Source organism: Clupea harengus, chromosome 15, assembly GCF_900700415.2.
Source record: "Clupea harengus chromosome 15, Ch_v2.0.2, whole genome shotgun sequence".
Lineage (NCBI taxonomy): Eukaryota > Metazoa > Chordata > Actinopteri > Clupeiformes > Clupeidae > Clupea > Clupea harengus.
In genome coordinates, this window is record NC_045166.1 from 17,724,461 (window position 1) to 17,737,924 (window position 13,464).

Genomic DNA, 13,464 nt, shown 5'->3' on the forward strand with positions numbered 1-13,464 from the left:
GGTGTCGGTTTTTTTTTTGAAGGGGGGTGGGGTGGGGTGGGGGGAAGTATTTTTGTTATTTTGTTTCTTCTGTATTTTTGGACGTTTTCCTGGCAGCACGAAGCAGATGCTCTCCTGGACTGACCCCTCTCTCTGCTGAGGCCGCATGGCCCATGAGAAACACTTCCTGCTGTACGCATCACTTCCTCTGGACTCTGTGGACGAGCTCTGGTCAAGTGCAAAAGAAGGGGACCACGATGATGATGGTTTTATTTTTGCTTACATAAAAACTGTCTTCTGTTTTGGACCAGCTGAATACTGTGTGTTTATTTTGTGTATCACGTCTTTCGTGTGTGTGTGTGTGTGTGTGTGTGTGTGTGTGTGTGTGTGTGTGTGTGTGTGTGTGTGTGTGTGTGTGTGTGTGTGTGTGGGTTTGTATTCCCAGTTGTATTCTCTGTGTGTCCTCACCAGTGGTGTGTGTGTGTTGTTTCCGGGTTCTGATGGAGTTTTCGAAGTGTGTGAATATAGAGATATGTTTCTCAGTGTGTGTGTCTGTAGATTTGTATTCCCAGTTGTATTCTCTGTGGGTACGTCTTCACCAGTGGTGTGTGTGTTGTTTCTGGTTTCTGATGGAGTTTTCGCAGTGTGTGTGTGTGTGTGTGTGTGCGTGCGTGCGTGCGTGCGTGCGTGCGTGCGTGCGTGCGTGCGTGCGTGCGTGCGTGCGTGCGTGCGCGCGCGGGAGAGACTGCTGGTGGTACTCGGAGCATATGCTGGCACCAGATGGAGACATTTTCTCCCTGCCTAATAGATCAGGGGGTTGGTGTCAGAATCACAGTTAGAATTTTCTGTGGCTAAAAGCGTAGCATGTGGCTTAATGAGATTGACATTGGAGACACACACTCACTCACACACACTTATGATTCACTAAAGTATCAACTCCATCCAATATATGTACCTTTATACTCGTTTTATATGTTATGCACTTTTTTCCATAAACCAGTACCACCAAGCTTATGGAAAGAAAACCTCCAGCAGTTATACGAGACATGCATCACTGTATGTCTCAGTGCAGGATCATGTCACGCCCTTCCCCAAGCCCGCTTTCATGTCCTCTCCTTGTTTCTTCCCTTGGCCCAGAAGGCTGCCCCAGTGACTCTAGTGTTTCCTAATAGCAGACACCACTCTGTGCACTCACCCCATTCAGGTTAGATGCTCTTCATCATCATCTTCCTCTTCATGAGCCAGTGGCTGCACTGATGATGTTGCTGCATTGCTTCGTTTGGTTTTAAGGACGAGAGGGATGAGAAGGCTCAGCCTCCATAGCTCTTTCTTTCTGCCTGCCTGCCCTCGCTCTGCTCAGAGCTGCACTCCCATGGTGTTACCTACCAGCAATGTGTAGGAGTAATGGCCGCCTATGATATAAAAAGAAAATAGCCTTTCAGCGCCCAGTAGGTAGTAAGACAGTGTTTTTTGTAGTGCTGCACAGCCAGAGTGGAGGTTGGGGTGTGTGTGTGTGTGTGTGTGTGTGTGTGTGTGTGTGTGTGTGTGTGTGTGTGTGTTTGTGTGTGTCTTTGCTCCGCATTGTCCGTTGCAGTTCATTGCCCTGGTAGTGTTGTGTGAAATCCATAGAGGCCTACTGTTGCTTAGTGTCAGCTGTGTGTGTGTGTGTGTGTGTGTGTGTGTGTGTGTGTGTGTGTGTGTGTGTGTGTGTGTGTGTGTGTGTGTGTGTGTGTGTGTGTATGTATATAAAGGGAGTTGCTACCTCCCCATGCTCTGAATTCCAAAGACTCCCACTGACATCACCTGCTGCAGCCAGACCTGCACCACTCGCCACACTTGACCAATCAGAATAGAGGTAGGTTTACATTGATCGCCGTAGCGATCACTGAGTGTGGTCCCACTGGAGACCACACAGGGAATACTCTGATGCCAACGCACGGAGGGAGGGATGGCTGGATGGAAAGACAGCTCTGAAGCTCTGAAGAGCCTTTTACTTCTGTGCCTCTTTTTGTCATTTAGTTGCGTAATGTCGCTGTGCACTTTACAATCATTAAAGTTTAAATGCCTTTTTTATAATCCATGGTAGCAGCCCAAAAAAAAAAAATATAGAAGCAGTTTTTGTCTCTGTAAACCTCAGTAACTGTAACCCACTGACAACGAGAGAGAGAGAGAGAGCACGGATGGGAGAGGACGGAGTGAGCGAAAGAGTAGGGATGAGGATGAAAGAGGGAGAAATAGGGATGGAGTGAGTGAAACAGAAAGAGAGGAGAGAGAGAGAGCGAGAGACTCCATTGTGCCGCGGGGCAATGCCAGCCCTGCCTAGTCACCAGCTTTTCATTTTGATAATTGACCGTTGGGGCCAGAAGCATCCATCAGCTAATCCTCTTACCTTTTCTAATGCTGACTGTGTCACTGAGGCCCCTGCACTAATGTAACGACCCACTAAGCTGAGATGCCAGCAGGACGTGGGCACAGTCTGCACCGTCCGTCACAGCGCTCCTTACTGGCCAGGGGGGCATTTCCCAAACCTGTGACTGAGCAACTTCATTACATCATAGAGCAATTTCATACATACATACATAGATATATGTACACATGTATATATAGTGATTGAGCAACTTCATATATATATATATATATATATATATGTGTGTTTGTGTATATGTATATTTATTGGTGTGTGTTTATATGTTTGTGTGTATATATGGGTGTGTGTGTATGTACAGTCATGGACAAAAATATTGGCACCCCTGCACTTCTGTCAGGTAATGTTCCATTTCTCCCAGAAAATTGTTGCAATTGCTGCAGACACAGGGTACAACAGTGTCAGCTCGCACTATCCGTCGCCATTTGAAATAAAATGGGATGCTATGGTAGGAGACCCAGGAGGACCCCACTGCTGGCACAGAGACATAAAAAAGCCAGACTGTAGTTTGACAAAACTTTCCTGGGGAAGCCAAAATCATTCTGGGAGAACGCCCTGTGGACAGATGAGACCAAAGTAGACCTTTTTGGTAAAGCAGTTTACAGAAAACTAAATAAAGCCTTCAAAGAAAAGAACACGGTCCCTACAGTCAAACATGGTGGAGGTGGACCGATATTCTGGGGTTGCTTTGCTGCTTCTGGAACCCGATGCCTTGACTGTGTGCATGGCATCAGGAAATCTGAGGACTACCAAATCATTTTTTGTCGTGATGTAGGGCTCAGTGTCAGAAAGCTGGGTCTCCGTCAGAGAACATGGGTCTTGCAGCAGGACAATGACCCATAGCACACTACAAAAAGCACCCAGAAATGGTTAAGACAAAGCACTGGAGAGTTCTGAAGTGGCCGAGATGAGTCTAGATCTTAATCCCATAGCACACCTGTGGCATGATTTCAAAACAGCAGTTGGGAGAAGGCACCCTTCAAATGTGAGAGACCTGGAGCAGTTGGCAAAAGAAGAGTGGTCCAAAATTCCAGTAGAGAGGAGTAAGACACTTATTTATGGTAACAGGAAGCAATTGATTTCAGTTATTTTTTCCAAAGGGTGTGCTATCAAATATTAAGTTGAGGGTGCCAATAATTTTGTCCAGTCCACTTTAGGAGATTTGTGTGGAATCATGTCAGATTTGGCTTTTCTTCTCTGCTTTTTTGGGTTGTTCCAATCCAAACAATAGAAATCAACATGTGAATACCAAAGCATTTGTAATTGCAACAATTTTCTGTGGTACATTATCTGACAGAAGTGCAGGGGTACCAATATTTGTGTCCTGTATACATATTTACCACTGTTCCCTCTGAAATTACTTAATATTGTCCAGACTTGAGCTGCTTTCTGTTTGCTTGAGCTCAGTTTGCCTGGGAGTGTTTCAGTAACATCCTCTGACAGGCCTCAGGGCATCATCCACAGTCCAGAAGGCAAGAACACACTGCACCGAGCAAGAGCCATTTAATGCATCAGTGGGCCCTCAGGATCCTGGGTGCAGTGCAAGAGTTGGTATCAGCAGTTTAAGAATTGTTCTGTTCACTTTTTGTAAAAGTGGTTATTTTTCTTCTGAATAGTTTTCTCTTAGGAAAAAAAACATGGTGAACAAGCTGTTGTGTGTTTTCACATTGCTAAATAAGATTCGATTCACATTGCTAGATAAACGTGCGTATTTGTAAGTGTGTGTGTGTGTGTTTGTCTGCATGCAGGTCTGTGTTTAGAAGTGGTAAATGTGTGTGTGTATACATTTGTATTTCTCTTGAAGGACCACTGTGAACAAGCTGTTTTCACACTGCTAAATGAGATTCCCCTTGGCCCCCGCTGACTGAGACTGAGCTCTAGAAGGAGAGTCACCGCATGCAGAGTGGGATGGAAACCCCTCCGCCACAGGCACCAATCCTCTTTGCCTCCTACGCTACTCTCTCTCTCTCTCTCTCTCTCTCTCTTCTCTTTTCTCTCTTCTCTCTCTCTCTCTCTTCTCTCTCTCCTCTCTCTCTCTTCTCTCCATTCATCACATCACACATGTCTCTCTTGCTTGCTCTCTTTTATGCATCCTCTCACTCACTCCTCTCTCATTTTCCATGTTGTCCCTCTCTCACTTCCCGTTTGTTTATGTATCCTGTGTCTCTATTTGGTTGCTCTTTCATATATTCATGCGGTGAGGTGGGGTAATCCCATGTCCTGCTCACCGTGTCAATCCCAACAAGAGTATTTGGTTCACACCCACCCACCCACTACACACACACACACGCACACGCACACACACACACACACACACACACACACACACACACACACACACACACACACACACACACACAAGCACAAAAACGCACACAGATGTTAGCTGCTGAACCATGCTCTCCCCCTCGCTTTCTTCTCTGTTCTCCTTCACACCCACTTCTTTCTCTTGTTCTCTTTCCCTTTTGTATCTCCCTCCTTCTTTTGCTCTTTGGCTTGCCATCATTACCTCTGTTTTTCAATTCTTTCTCCCTCTCGTTCCCTCTCTCTCATATTCTCTCTCTCTCTCTCTCTCTCTCTCTCTCTTTCTCTCTCTCTTTCTCTCTGTCTGTAGCCTATGCTTTCTAGTTGATGATATTGTTAGGGTTCACTGCTGTTTGGGGGGCAGGACAGGTTGTTGTGTGAAGTTGGAGAGGATGGACAAGTAGCTTGTATAATGTGACACAAAGGCTTGAGAGCCTGTATTGCTGGCTTCTTTTTGAATCTGAGGATTTGATTGGCTGTCTCTGTTGGATGTTCTAATGTCTTATAATTAAAATATAAACTATAAATTGCCCAGTAATTAAAGGTTTTGAATACTGGTTCAATAAACAAGTTTTTATAACTCTCTCTCTCAGCCCACCCCTCCCCTGAATTACACCATTACCAGTGTGATCCTCTTACGCAACAGAGAACTTCTCGGCAGACTGCGATGTGGTGCACTTAAATCCAAAACAACTGTCTGTCCCCCCCCCCCCCCATACAGACACACACAGCCCATAAACACAGGAACCAGATTGCTACTCAAATCAAAATCAAATCAAACTTTATTTGTACGGCGCATTTCATACAAGGAAGTAACACAATGCGCCTCACAGTAGGAAAGAAAAGGGGGGGGGGGGGGGGTTACACTTGTATAAAACACACAGATTTTCAAGAGATAAATGAATAAAATAAAATAAACGTACTAACCGCACTGCCACCGTAAAGGACTACTCAGCACGGTCATCGTCAAACTAAGCTGCTGGGGGGGGGGGGGGGGGGTTACAAACACTTGTAAAGAGACACAGATAAGTAAATAAATAAATAAATGTTACATTAATGTTAAATAAATACATTTTACAAGTTACAAATCACTTATAAAAAGACACAGATTTTGCCAGAGATAAATGAACAGGAAATTACGTACTAACCGCACTGGCACCATAAAGGACTGCTCAGCACAGTTATCGTCAAACTAAGAGACAGCTGCTGGGGGGGGGGGGTACAAATACTTGAAAAGAGACAGAAATAAGTAAATAAATAAATGTTCCATAAATGTTAAATACATTTTACAGTGAGTGATAAGCGAGATCAAAGAGGTATGTCTTAAGTGCATGTTTAAAGGTTTCAACCGTTTCGGCCATTCTTAGGTATTCTGGCAGAGTGTTCCAAAGGTTGGGGGCATAGAAACTAAAAGCTGCTTCCCCATGTCTCTTTGTCCTGGCTTTTGGAACTGTTAGAAGTTCAGTGCCGGAGGACCTCAGGGATCTACTGGGTGTGTACCTTGAGAGCATGTCTGTTATATATTCAGGTGCATGACTATGGAGTGATTTATAGACTAGTAGGAGAACCTTGAAATCTATTCTAAAACTAACAGGTAGCCAGTGCAGTGATTTTAATACTGGTGTGATGTGCGCTCTCCGTCTTGTTTTAGTGAGGACTCGCGCTGCTGCATTCTGTATTGTTTGTAGTTGACTAATGGCTTTTTTTGGTAGACCAGACAAAAGCGAGTTACAGTAGTCTAGCCTGCTCGTGATAAACGCGTGCATCAGTCTTTCGGTGTCAGCCTGAGCGAGAAACGGTTGCACCTTAGCAATGTTTCTTAAGTGATGAAAAGATGTTTTAATTATATTTTTGATATGGGTTTCAAAATTGAGATCTGAGTCAAGTATGACGCCTAGGTTTCTGGCTTGGTGCTTGGTGTTAAGTGCTAGTGTTTTTAAGTGTGCAGTTAGTTTCTCTCTCTCGTTTTTTTCACCAATGACTAATACCTCTGTTTTATCTTGGTTTAGCTGGAGAAAGTTTTGTGACATCCATACATTTATATCAGAAATGCAATTTACCAAACAATCAATAGAGCTGTAGTTGTTGGGTGTTACAGAAATATAGAGCTGGGTGTCATCTGCATAGCTATGATAGTCGATGTTGTGCCTCCTAATTACACTACCAAGGGGTAGCATGTATAGACTGAAAAGTAAGGGCCCTAAAATGGATCCTTGAGGGACCCCACAGGTCATACAAATGTTTTTTGAGCTGTGGTCTCCGAGGGCGACAAAGTATTCCCGGCCAGTTAGATAGGTCCTAAACCAGTTTAGGACCGGACCAGTGAGGCCAACCCAATTTTCAAGTCTATCAATAAGGATATTGTGATCAACAGTATCAAAGGCTGCGCTCAGATCCAGAAGGGCCAAGACAGATAGTTTTTTGGAGTCAGCATTAATCCTGAGATCATTTACAACCTTGACTAATGCCGTTTCTGTGCTATGATTGGAGCGAAAACCAGATTGGAAGGTGTCAAATGCACAGTTAGCATCTAGGAAATTATTTAACTGTTTAAAGACAATTTTTTCCAGGATTTTGCTTAGAAAGGGAAGGTTAGAGATGGGTCTAAAATTGTTTAGAACTGAAGAGTCTAAATTGCTTTTCTTCAGGAGGGGTCTCACCAGGGCAGTTTTAAGTTCTGATGGGAAAATACCTGTAAGCAGGGAACAGTTTATAATGGCTAGAATGTCCTTAGACACAGAGTCAAAGATGGTCTTAAAAAATTTGGTGGGAAGGGGATCAAGAGGGCATGTAGACGGCTTCAGTTGTGACACTATTTTGCTCAGCATTTCTATATCAGCCAGTGCAAAAAAGCTCATACTGTTACAGCATGGTGGAAGGGGATCAGAAAACAAGACATTTGGAATTTCTTGAGCAATATTTTTCCTAATGTTCGTTATCTTATCTCTGAAGAATGCTGCAAATTCCTCACATTTGGAGGTGGAAAAGAGACTATCATCTACTTTAGGTGCAGGATTTATAAGGCTGTCTATTGTTGAAAAGAGGACCCTGGAATTGTTAGAATTTGTAGATATCAAATTAGAGAAATGATCCTTCCTAGCATTTCTTATTGCTTTATTAAAGACTGAAAGTTTATCCTTAAAGATATCAAGGTGGACCTGTAGCTTGGTCTTTCTCCATGTACGCTCAGACCTTCTGCAGGATCTCTTAAGTTTAATAATTTCCTCATTTCTCCATGGAGCTTTTTGTTTGGCTAAAACCTTTTTTTGTTTCAATGGTGCTACAGAGTCAAGTGCTGTCCTTAATTTTGTATTTAGAGTAGTTACTAGATCATTAACACATGATGGCCCCGTATCTGGGTTTTTTGCACTAGTTATGTTCATCATTACTTTGAAATTCTCAGCTGCTGCAGAGTTAAGATAGCGTTTCTTAATAAAACATTCAGCACTATTTCTAACTTTAGGTACCAGTGCTGTAAAGAAAATACAAAAGTGGTCAGAAAGAGCAAGGTCACAGATAGACGATATAACAGTTGTAAGACCCTTTGTAATAACTAGATCAAGGGTGTGGCCACGGTTGTGAGTGGGTTCAGTGATGTGTTGTGTAAAGTCCATGGAATTCAAGAGATTCATAAAATCCCGGGCCTTTGAGTCGTTCCCATTATCAACATGTATGTTAAAATCACCAGTGATAATAATCTTATCGTAGTTTGTGTGTATAATGGAGAGTAGTTCTGAAAAGTCTGTTAGAAAAGTGGGACATTGCTTGGGTGGCCTATACACAGTTACTGTCAGAACAGGAGGCTGGCACTTTAGAACTATGGCATGATATTCAAATGAGGCAAAATCATCGAAGGAGATGCTCCTGCAGCACAGGGCATCCGTGGTTATGGTGGCTGTCCCGCCCCCTTTTTTACCTGTTCTAATGGACTGAAAAAAGCTATAATTGGGAGGGGATGCTTCAATAAGAGCTGCAGACCCATTTTTGTTTAGCCAGGTTTCTGTTAAAAACATACAGTCTAATTTACGTTCACATATAAGATCGTTAATGAGAAATGTTTTCCCTGATAGTGACCTAATATTTAATATTTACTCAGATTAAATCCAAACTATCCTACAAACTACCTGACACACACACTTTCTTTTCTTTTCTTCCCTAGCAGTAAGGGAGAGAGCGTGTGTACCTCTGCTACATGATGACACCTTTAGGGAGTGAGAGTGTGTGAGTGTGTCCCTTCGTATGTGTGTGTGACAGTGTGTGTGTGTTAATGTGTTCATGAACTATGTGATGATGGCACCCTTACAGAGTGTGTGTGTGTGTGTGTGTGTGTGTGTGTGTGTGTGTGTGTGTGTGTGTGTGTGTGTGTGTGTGTGTGTGTGTGTGTGTGTGTGTGTGTGTGTGTGTGTCCTTATGACGTGATGAGGGTAGCGCTAGCCTGGAGTGAGCAGCCATGCTGGGCCGCGGCAGACACTGAAGCTGTGCACTGGCAGCCCGAGTCAGCAGAATTACAGCATGCTCTGATGCTCGCCCTCCACAACGCACATCACTATAGAGAGAGAGACAGAGAGACAGAGAGACAGAGAGACAGAGAGAGAGGGAGGGAAATATCCTTATCTGATGTGACATACCAGACACACAAGTGAGGCTGAGAGAGAAGTGGACAGAGACGATTAAAAAGTCAGATGAAAGAGAGAGGGATGAAAGACCAGCGGACAGAGGTAGAGAAAAGACAGATGGGTGATGGCAAAAGACAGACAGACAGCAGAATATGGAGTGAGAATATGGAGTGGGTTGGTTTCGGTCATTTGGAGTGAGATTCTCTGTCTGTTTGTTTTTGTGGTGGTTGCTGTTGGACGAGATTCTCTCCTGTGTTTGTTTTGGTCATCATTTGCTGTTCCACTGACTCACTCGCCTCAGGTCCGGTTTGTTTTTCGGATAGACGTGCACCACCAGTGCATCCTGGGAAACTTTCCCACACCTCTGTACCATGTATGAATGCATCTGACAGCAAAAAGAAATCCCACGCTGGAACACCCTCTCTCTCAAAGTTCTGGTTCCCCACTCCACTTTTGGTTCAGGAACATTTGGTTCTTCACCTTCAGACAAGCCACAGAGAAAAAAAAAAAATCACCTCAGGTGTGATAAATGGGTCCCTTCAGTGGTCTGTACCCTCTGCAGTAATGGAGAATTTGGAGAGGCAAACGTTTGTGGAATGGGAAATGATGAGGAGATGCTTGCTCTCGTACACAATGGACTGTCAGAGAATTCCCAGGCAAATAAGCAGCATGTGGACATTGCAGCCCTGTGTGCTCATCTCCCACTGTTTCAACAACACTCCCCGGCTGGCCTCGTTGCGTATGGTGATGAGTCTGAATCATATGTACTGGAGCTCAAGAAACAAAACAAAAATAACTGCTACAGTTCCTCCAGGTCAACTGGTAAAGAGGGCCAAGGTCATGGATTATATTCCACTCATACTGCTAAAAATATGTTAGGTCGGCTACAAATCCCTTTGCGGGAAAGTATCTGATGCAAAAATACAAGGAAATCAATGCAAATACAATAGTGTCAAAAATCACTGCCCCTAAAAAGAAGTTTGGTCTGTCGGCTGTAGCACAAATAATAGAGAGGGAAAACTGACATCCCTGTTATGCAATGGCGAGACACTGATCATGAGAAAGTGTCAGACAGTGACAGTCATGCAGAAGAACAGAGATGTTATGAGTGGCACCAGCCTGCCATATTGTATCTGGATAACTCTGGCCCCTGACAAACACAAATGAAAAGCTTATAGACGTGACATTGCTTATAGCTAATGTTTGAAAGCAGCCTGGCCAGCCTGAGCTTGAGGTGATGAACTCTTCCCTGTTCAGAGAGCCCATAAAACACAAGGGCACCGGGGGTATGTGGAAATAATGGATAAAGGTTCCGGGAGGGTTGACTCGCCGTCGCCTGCCGTCTCCACCGGCACCAGCGATGATGCGATCGGCGCAGGAGAAATGAACTTCCGAGAGGCTGGATGCTGATGTGCTCCTGTACAGTCTCTGTGGAGAGTAAGCAGCTTCATTCTGTCTGGCTAGGATGCAGTGCTGTGTGTGTGTGTCTCTGTGTGTGTCTCTGTGTGTGTGTCTGTGTGTGCGTGTGTGCGTGTGTGTGTGCGTGTGCGTGTGTGTGTGTGTGAGAGAGAGAGTGCGTGTGTGAGTGTGTGCGTGTGTGCGTGTGTGCGTGTGTGCGTGTGTGCGTTTGCTTGTGTGTTTGCGCATGGCCTTAAGGAGAACTAGTGTATGTGTGTGCATAATGGAGTTTATTCTCTTGTTCTCTCACCCCCCCCTCTTTCTCCTGCTTTCTCTATCTACCCCCCTCCTCCCTCTCTCTCTGTCTCCCTCTTTCTCTATCTACCCCCCTCCTCCCTCTCTCTCTGTCTCCCTCTTTCTCTATCTACCCACCCTCCCTCTCTCTCTGTCTCTGTCCCCCTCTCTCTTCTCTCTTCTCTCTTTGTCTCTTTGCCCTTGCCTCTCCGATAAACGGTATAATGCTGTTATTTATGTCCTCTACGCTTCCAAGGTCTGTCGCTGCCTCCCCCGGTAGAGATGAACTCCACTAGCCCAGCCTGGCAGCGGGCAAAGTGGGACCAGGGGGCAAATGCTGGATGCCAGTCTGCTCATTGCTTCTCCTCGCTCAGGAAAACAACAACTCATTCCATCAAGCTGGTGAATTCAGCGGTGTCGGGACAGGGAGCTCCAGTCTCTCTCTCTCTCTCTCTCTCTCTCTCTCTCTCTCTCTCAATTCAATATGCTGTTCTGACATGAACATTTGAAGGAAAATAGTATTTCCAAAGCAAGAAGACAGAAACAGAAAAACATTGAAATGTAGAAAATCTCTCTCTCTATCTCTCTCTCTCTCACACACACACGCGCATGCACACAAACACACACACACACACACACACACACACACACACACAGCTGGTGAGTAAGTAGACCTTTGTGTGGTGACTCTCAGCTAACCAATTAAAGTAACTGGCTAGTTGGAAAAATCCCTCCCTCTGGAGCTCCTGTAGCGAGTAGCTTGAGAGAGTAATGGGGAGAGTAATAAGCAGCTAGAAGATCAAACATAAATATGGTCGCAGGGCCCTAACGTGGCTTTCCCTGTCCAGTAAATTGCAACATACATTTTGATGGAGATGGGAGGAACAGCCAGATAATCATGTTTAGTGCTACCTTAGCTAGGTCGAGCCTAGCACCGGTGAAAAGAGGTGTGGTATTCTAGAGGTATTGCATGCAGGAGAGGCTTTTCCATAGAAGGCCTAGTCTCCCTGAGATGACTGTAGATTCACTGCATGCTGAATGTATTGGACATGAATCTTAATGTTTCCATGCCTACACCCCTGCAAACAATGTTACTTACATGTATCCCTCTTTTAGTTTCCTATGCTTTGCTAGTCACACCATGGTTTTGGGTAATAAAGCTCTAGAGAGCCTTTGGACTCTGTCCGGGTAAACAACAAAGCCCAAACCAAACTCATGAGGAGAGAAAAAATCTTGAGGATCCCCTTTACTGAAGCTGCCTCAAGATCCCAGCAGGCTACATCAATTCTAGTTTTTTTTTCTCTCTCTCTCTCTCTCTCTCTCCTTCCCTCTCCCTCTTTCTCTCCACTCCATCATAGATGTGGCTGTCTCAGCTAGATCAATGACTAAAGTGATGGGAGACATACCCACCTCACTTTTTCTATCTGCAGTGTTTTTATTCAATGTGCCTCCTTTTTTCTTTATCATTCTTCCTCCCTCTATCATTCTCGCTCCCTCGCTCCCTTCCTCTCTCAGCTGGAGTAACAGTTTGACCCAACTTGATCCACCAACACAGCTGATGACTCGAGCCTAAATACCAGGTCTGATCCATTAGTGTTGTGCCTGTGTGTGTTTGTGTGTGAGTTTGTGTGTGTGTGTGTGTGTTGTGTCCTTCTTTAGAATCTTCATGCACACGTCAGTGAAGCCCTGCTCACTCTTCCCCCTGTACGCCACACACACACACACACACACACACACCTTAGAGTGCCACCACCACACACTGCCTACCATGCTGGTGATGAATATTTTATCCTTTTCCTGCACAGCCAACAGAGGAGCTTTCACAAGGAGTAAATTCGGCATGTCCCATGGGACAGCCACTGCTTCAGTACATCTGAATGTGTGTGTGTGTGTGTGTATGTGTATGAGAGAGAGAGAGATAGAGAGAGTGTCAGCTAGTGTGTCTTTGTTTTAAGTCTATGTGTGTGTGTGTGTGTGTGTGTGTGTGTGTGTGTGTGTGTGTGTGTGTGTGTGTGTGTGTGTGTGTGTGTGTGTGTGTGTGTGTGTGTGTGTTAGACAGTTTGTGCTATTCTGAAGTTCTGGAACAGCGGAGTAGATTTGTTTGGGGTGGGTGGTGGTGGTGTAGCACGAGGGTGTAGAAGGATGGCTCAGGGATGGAAGATGTCAACGTTAGTAGGAAAGAGGTACAGCCTGACTGCAGCATGCTATTAATAAACACACACACACACGTCAAAAACTCCACTTCTCCATACTGTGTGTCTGTCATTCACTGTCACTCGCTCTCTTTCAATATCACCCTGCACTCTCCTCAAGCTGGAAGACAATTAGCAAAATATAACTTACAGTGCCAACATGGCAGGAATGCAGAACTGGGGGGGTAGTGAGGGTGTCAGATGTCCTTTCTCAGTGTCACCCGCCCTCTGCTGTCGAGTCCAACTCACACACACT